Source organism: Humulus lupulus, chromosome 1, assembly GCF_963169125.1.
Source record: "Humulus lupulus chromosome 1, drHumLupu1.1, whole genome shotgun sequence".
Classification (NCBI taxonomy): Eukaryota; Viridiplantae; Streptophyta; class Magnoliopsida; order Rosales; family Cannabaceae; genus Humulus; species Humulus lupulus.
The window spans coordinates 87890319-87897553 of NC_084793.1; positions in this window are offsets into that span (position 1 = coordinate 87890319).

Below are 7235 nucleotides of genomic sequence, written 5' to 3' on the forward strand. Positions count from 1 at the left end.
GATCAATACCTATTTTGAACTATAAAAATGTCTTCTAATCTTCTACAAACGTTCAAAAACGTTATAGAAAAGCTTAAAAACCACAATATAAACATACATTAAAATTTCATTAAACCCACTAAATATTTCTTTATTTTTGCCCTAAAACTTTAAAATAAATCAATATTATGTATATTTACATGATTTAAAGTGTTAATATGCAAGAAAATAACAACAACAAAAAAACAATGAAAAATAGTGAAAATGGACCTTACCGTGGCTGAGGACGAAGGCTGCGCCGTTCCTTTCTTCGTCTCTGTGAAATGAAAAATTAAGAGGGAAATAAGGCCCGGGTTCGTCTTGTAGGGTAAGTGGTACTTTTCTCCGTGGTTATATACAAAAAATCACGGAGAAAAGTCTCCGCCTCCCCAATCTTTGAACTTTAGAGTGCATTTTTTTTTTAAACGCAATAAAATGGTATTTCAGACTCATAGGGACCTTTTCTCTACGCTTTTTATTTAAAGTTGAAAAAAAAGCGCAGAGAAAGCCTATATTTGTAGTAGTGGATGTTGCTCGATATAGTTCGATAGTTTTAGGCTTTGTTGCTCGATTATGCTCGATGGAAACTCGATAAGGGTTCGATTGGACCCTAGAATATTTGGTGCAGTTGTGTTCTCGATATGTGCTCAATAGGAGCTCGATAGGGGTTCGATGAAGGTTTTGGTTAGGTTTATGTTCGGTTTAAGAAATTTTAGCTTGATGTGAACTCGATAAGAGCTCGACAATGGGCTCGATGGTAACTCGATAGAGTTCGATTGAAGCTCGATAATGTTCTTTTTTCATGAATTTTTTAAAAATTGACAGTTTTTTTAACAATTTCAATGTTTTTTTTTTCAACACAGGTTCCATTGTCTACGTTTTTGTATCCTACAATAGTGTTTGAGAATTACAAGGGAATAAGTGGATTTTCAAGGACCCTCAATGCATGGCGATACCGATGGAGGATACTGTAACGCACTTGCAACTTCTTGACATATTGCACAAGGAACTTAAAGTTGATAAACATATGTATGGGTTGAAATTGGAGGTTCCTTACACATGTGGCGACCAACCGTTTACACCTATTCATGTTGAAAGTGATCTTGGTGTCTGTGCATTCTTAGGAGTAACATCTAAAGAAATGTTAGCCTTGTGTGTCACTCTTGTTAAAAAGATTGTCGTTGCATATTCATATTCCACTCCTGGACCTGAGGGAGTAGCCAGTACTTTAGGATGTCCTATTGGTGACCCGAGGGACAACCAGTATGAGTACAACCCTTATGTGAATGACGATCCAGTAGCTGAACATAATAAGGACTCAAGATACAATTAAGAGGCATATTATAGTGAAGAAGTTCTGATTGACATGTCTGATGATTTGCAAGTCGAACAAGCACAAGAACAGCCAATACGTCCTATTGCGCGGGCGAACCCACCAAGTCAAGGACGTCGAACACCTAACACCAACTCTAGTCATTCTGGTGGAATAGAATATAACAATACAAGGAACGTTCCAATATGTTCAACAGAAGATCACAAAAAATGGAGTGCTCCCATGTTTACAAAAGAAGATATCATGGCTTCTAGTCGATCTGAAACACCCTCATTCGGTGTACCGTTGGGAGAACTACACCTTGTGAAGAATTTTGAGAACAAGATGGAATTGAAAACAAAAGCGTCTCTCTTCGCAATGAAGAATAATTTTGAGTTTATGGTTAAGAAGTATGGTACTGATGTGTTGTATATCACCTACAAGGATCCTGGTTGTGGTTGAATAATAAGAGGGAAAAAAGTAGCGCGATCGGAGATGTTTGAGATCACTGTTTATAATAGTGTACATACTTGCTCACTAGAATTGCGACAGAAAGACCACTGTCAAGCAGCACCTTGGGTCGTTGGGCACCTAATCAAGAACAAATATGCTACTGATGGCACTAGCTACCCAGCAAACAACTTAAAGTAGGATATGAAGAATAATTTTGGGATCGATATGAGTTATATGAAGGCTTGGAGATGTAGAGAGAAGGCACTCGGTTATGTCAAGGGGACACCTGAAGAATCGTACTCCAAGTTACCTTCTTACTTGTACATGCTGCAGCAAAAGAATCAGGTACAATAACTGATTTTGTCATAGATGACGGTCGCTTTCTTTACTTGTAACGACCCAAAATTTGCTAATAAGGCTTAAGGGCCTTGATTAGCGTGTCGGGAGGGCATAATTGGTATTTGTGTGATTTAAATGTTTAGATGGATGATTATGTGGCATGCATGATTATATGATTATATGGATATGTGAAATGCATGTGTTATGAGTATTAAACATGCATGTGGGCCCTGTAATTTTGGCCCGTTGATGGCATAAATGTGATAAATTGTTGAGACCACATTATTATGTGGATATATTTGGAGTATATGGCTCGAGACGGTCTTAGTGAGTGGTTTGGCGAAATAGTCACGACGGGGATTAATACTCGGCTCGGGGGAGCCTAGGGGTATTTTCGGGAATTTAGGGGATATCTTGGGAATTATTAGATACTGAGTAAATAATTGATAATTAATTGGATGATGGGATTAGTTGGTAAATATTGGGAACAATTGAGGAATTAGCGGGAATTGGGGGAAATGACCATTTTACCCCTAGGGTCAACTTGAGGGCTAGTTAATTAAGAAGGGCATAATGGTCTTTTTCCTAGGAACTAAGGGATATACTCGGTTAATATTTGAGATTATCCATATACTAGAAAAAACTGGAAACTTAGAGAGATACTCAGAATTCTCTCTTTCTCCCTCACAGATTGCCCTTTCTCTCTCTACTTTGGAGCTAAGGTGAAGGGGCTGCTGAATTTTGGCTAGAGCTAGGAACTAAGTTGGTTCTAGGCTGGGTCAAGCTGAGAAAAGGTATGTTTAAGACAGCCAGAGGATTTTTGAGAAGTTAGGGTCATCAAATTCAAGTAAAATTCTTGTTCCTCACCTTTGAATTTACTAAGTAGAACGTATTAGTTTGAGGCCTAGAACATGTGTGTTTATTTATGGAATTTGTAGCGACCCAAATTTGCTAATAAGGCTTAGGGCCTTGATTAGCGTGCCTGGAGGGCAATAAATGATTTATTATATAATATGTGAATTTATATGAGTATGTGATTAGAGATGCATGTTTAGGTGAATTAAATATGCATGTGGGCCCAGTTTGGTTGTTAGGGGCATGTTTGTAATTTTAGCCCGTTGATGGCATAAATGTGATAATTGTAATAACTGTGATATATCTGTGTTGCATGATCTGAGACAGTCCTAGGGAGTTGTTAGCTAGAAAGTCACAACGGGGTCGAAAACCCGACTCGGGGCAAGTCGAGGGGTATTTCGGGTATTAGACGTTGTTTGGGGTTAATGGGTTATAGAAATAAATATTTGGAGATATATTTGAAGATAGAATGTTTAGGAGGGAATATTGGGGAAATTTACCATTTTGCTCTCGGGGACGTTTTTGGTACCTCGAGCCTTTGAGATAACATTAGAAACTTAAGTTAAATAAAAACAAAATTGGAGAAGTGTTTAGAAGCTAAGGAAACTGACTCTCTCTCTTCCTCTCTCTCATGGAGTCTTCTCCCTTTGGAAACTTGGAGCATTTTGGTAGAAACTAACCAAAGACTAAGGAATTGGAGCTGGGAATTTTGGGAGCTAGAAACTTGAAGCTTAGAGAACTAATCCATGGATTTAACTCAGCTCAAGGTAATCTCTTAACTTAGTAAATTATATTGGTTTTCTGCTGAAATTGTAGAGTATTGCATGTGTGTTGGGTGAAGAATCATCTTTGAGTTTGATGAGGTTTTGAGCTAGAATTCTTGTTAGGTTTTGTTGCTGAGTCCATGGTATAACTTCTGTGATGATTAGCTTGAGTTGTTGGGTTGATTTTGGGGTTAATTGGATGGGCTTTCGTGGCAAAAATGGAGGATTTTTCTGGGCTCGAGGGGTTGGGCCGCGGCATTGTTCTTGCTGAGCCGCGGCCCCTTAGAACATCTAGGCACCTGAAAGTATATTTTTAGGATCCCAATGTATATAGTAAACGTTCTAATGAAACGTTACATCTTAACCAAAAAATTTAATCCCTAAACCGCTAATCATACTTAGATACACGATTTGGCCAAATAACTCGATTAGCGAGTTTAGCACTGTTTATAAGGCACAATGTAACGGTCCCTGGAGTTGGGGTGTTACAATTACATTACTATATTTTCTCACTTGGAGTTTGTAGAAGGGGATTTACATCATGTCGTCTTGTTATGCGTGTGGACGACACTTTCTTGAAGTCAAGGTATGGTGGCCACATGTTGTGTGCTGTCGCATTAGATGCGAATAACCACATTTATCCAATTGCATTTGCGATTTTTGACGGTGAGAATCATGCTTCTTCAAAGTATTTCATGATGAAATTGAAGGAAGCCATTGGAGTTGTTGATAATCTGGCTTTTGTATTAGACAGGCATGCTAGCCTTATTCATGCTCTTGAATTGGTCTTCCCTGATGCATACCACGGTGCATGCTACCATCACATAAGTATGAATGTAATCACTAACTTCAAGACTGATCACTATTACAAGAAGATGTGGAATGCGACATATGAATTTCGGAAGTCAAAATTTTACAGGTTCTTCAACAATATAAAGGAAATGGTTCCTGCCATAGCTCAATATCTAGAGGGTATTGGCTTCGATAAGTGGACTCGTGCTTACTTTCCTGGGAATCGATACAATGTAATGACAAGCAACTACGCTGAAAGTTTCAACAACAAAACTAAAGACGCAAGAACCTTCCAGTCACTACTTTTGTGGAATTCATTCGTTTCACAATTCAATCATGGTTTGCTATGCATCGTGAGGAGGTAGAGAAGTGCACATCCAAATTAGCAACAATATATGAGAAAGATGTCTCAGGCATTATGGATGATGCAAGGTACTTGAAAGTCAATCCTCTTGGACAGTTCGAATTTCATGTGGTAAACCCAGAAGGTGATGGTGAGGTAAATTTGATGACCAAATCATGCTCCTGTGGCATGTTTCAAATAATGGGTTACCCTTGTGTTCATGGTGTGGCTGCGGCCATCCTGCGCATTGCCAACATTTACTCATTGTGTTCCCCATGTTACACTACTGAGATGTGGAGGGAGTCTTACAAAGAAACAATTTACCCAACTAACAACGATGATGATTGGGAAGTTCCCGAGAACATAGAGAAAATACTAGTTGGGGTTCTCGTTGAAAAACAACTAGTTGGTCGACCGGAGAAGAAAAAGGTGGGAAGAAGGAAGACAAGTCGCACTCCATCGAATGGCGAAATCATTTGCAAAGAGCGCAAGTGTAGTATGTGTGGTGGTCTTGGCCACAATAGGGTTACATGCAAAGCTAGGCTATAAACATTTTTTTCCCATTTGGACTTGTTGTATTAATAACCTAGCTTGTTTTCCCTTATTTTTTCTTTGATTTTTCTTAAAATTTATGTTAAGCTCGATGTAAACTCGATGAGCTCGATTGTAGCTCGACATGAACTTGATAGTAGCTCAATAATATGTACGTTAGCTTCTAAACTGGCTTCAAATATTAGCTCGATAATAGTTCGATAACAGCTAGATAATGGATATGAAAATGATATTGCTCTATTGAAGCTCGATATTAGTTCGATATAGCTCGATAATAGTTCGATAATGTTCGATATAGCTCAATAACAACCATATGAAAGTTACAAAAAACTGCAGATGTAAAGACCCTATATATATACAATCATCAAGGTAACAAATTTTGATACCATAAGTTTGTGGTCCACTTGTTCCTGAACACCTCTATATTTTCATCGCAAATGGTTTCCAATGGAAGGCCACCCATGAAATGCTCAATATGCTTTATAGCATACACACTACAATCCCCACTGTAAAAAAAAATGTAAACATTAAGTATACAATACTATAATTTTAGTTAGAAACAAATATAGTATGAAGATGATGTTTGTTACCTTCTCTTTGACTGAGTGAGCTCGTGTTTCTGTTTGTGACGCCATGAGAACTGTAACGCCCCAAACTCCAGGGACCGTTACGGTGTGCCTTGTAAACAGTGCTAAACTCATTAACCGAGTCATTTGGCCAAAATCGTGAACTAAGTATGATTAGCGGTTTAGGGATTAAGAACTTTGGTTAAGATGTAACGTTTCACTAGAACGTTTAATTTATACATTGGGATCCCGAAAATAAAGTTTCAGAGTCTATTACAGAAAACATTTACAACATGCCGTTCTAAGCGGCAAAACAGGGTTCAACCCTAGTTCCACTTTAAACCTCGGCCGTGGCGGACGAGCAGCTGCATATGTACACGTCATCACCTAAGCTCTCCAACTCAAGGATGGTCCAGCTTCCTCTTGCCTTTACCTGCACCACGTAGCACTCGTGAGCCAAAGCCCAGCAAGAAAACACCATAGAGCATGATATAATATCAACAACGATCATAATAACCATTCGGGACTATCAGTCCAAGCCAATAGGTGACAATAGCCAAAAGTCACAATAATGAGCATCGCTCCCTCTAGCCATGTGACGATAAGGTCACCAGGGATTAACCGATAAGTGATTCTTTCTTAAGTTTGATTAGGACAGGTGCAAGGTGATTAGTCACCAACATAACCTTCCTCACGACTCTAGAGTCGACACTATGGACAACGTCCCTTAGCCATGTGACAAACGGTCACCGGGGTCATATACCTTGGCTGAAATCATCTGGTCTTAGACCAGGCAAGCGCTTATAGTTCTCATTGACCTTCCGGTCGGTCAAGCATTAATACCCCATATGAGTCATTCAATGCCGACCTCGATTAGATCTAATCTTTATTTGGCCTGGCGTTCACAACGCACTGCCACCTCTGACCCTTGGGTCGGTAAAACACAAACAGTGCTCAGCCCGTGGTGAACTTAACTAATAAGTCACAGCTTCACAGACGGATCTGACACTATTGTCGATTCTGACTAATAAGGCAGCGCCATACACAGGTAAGCCATGCCACCAAACATATATCACATGTCCAATATCCATAAACAAGGTATTCAGCATGCTTACTTAACATATATTAGCACAATTAGGACTACGCATTAACACAGAGGCTCAAACTCTGAACGATATCACACCCAGTATACAAAGCATGGCCTAATCACATGTTTCTTATGCATCATATGCAATATATTC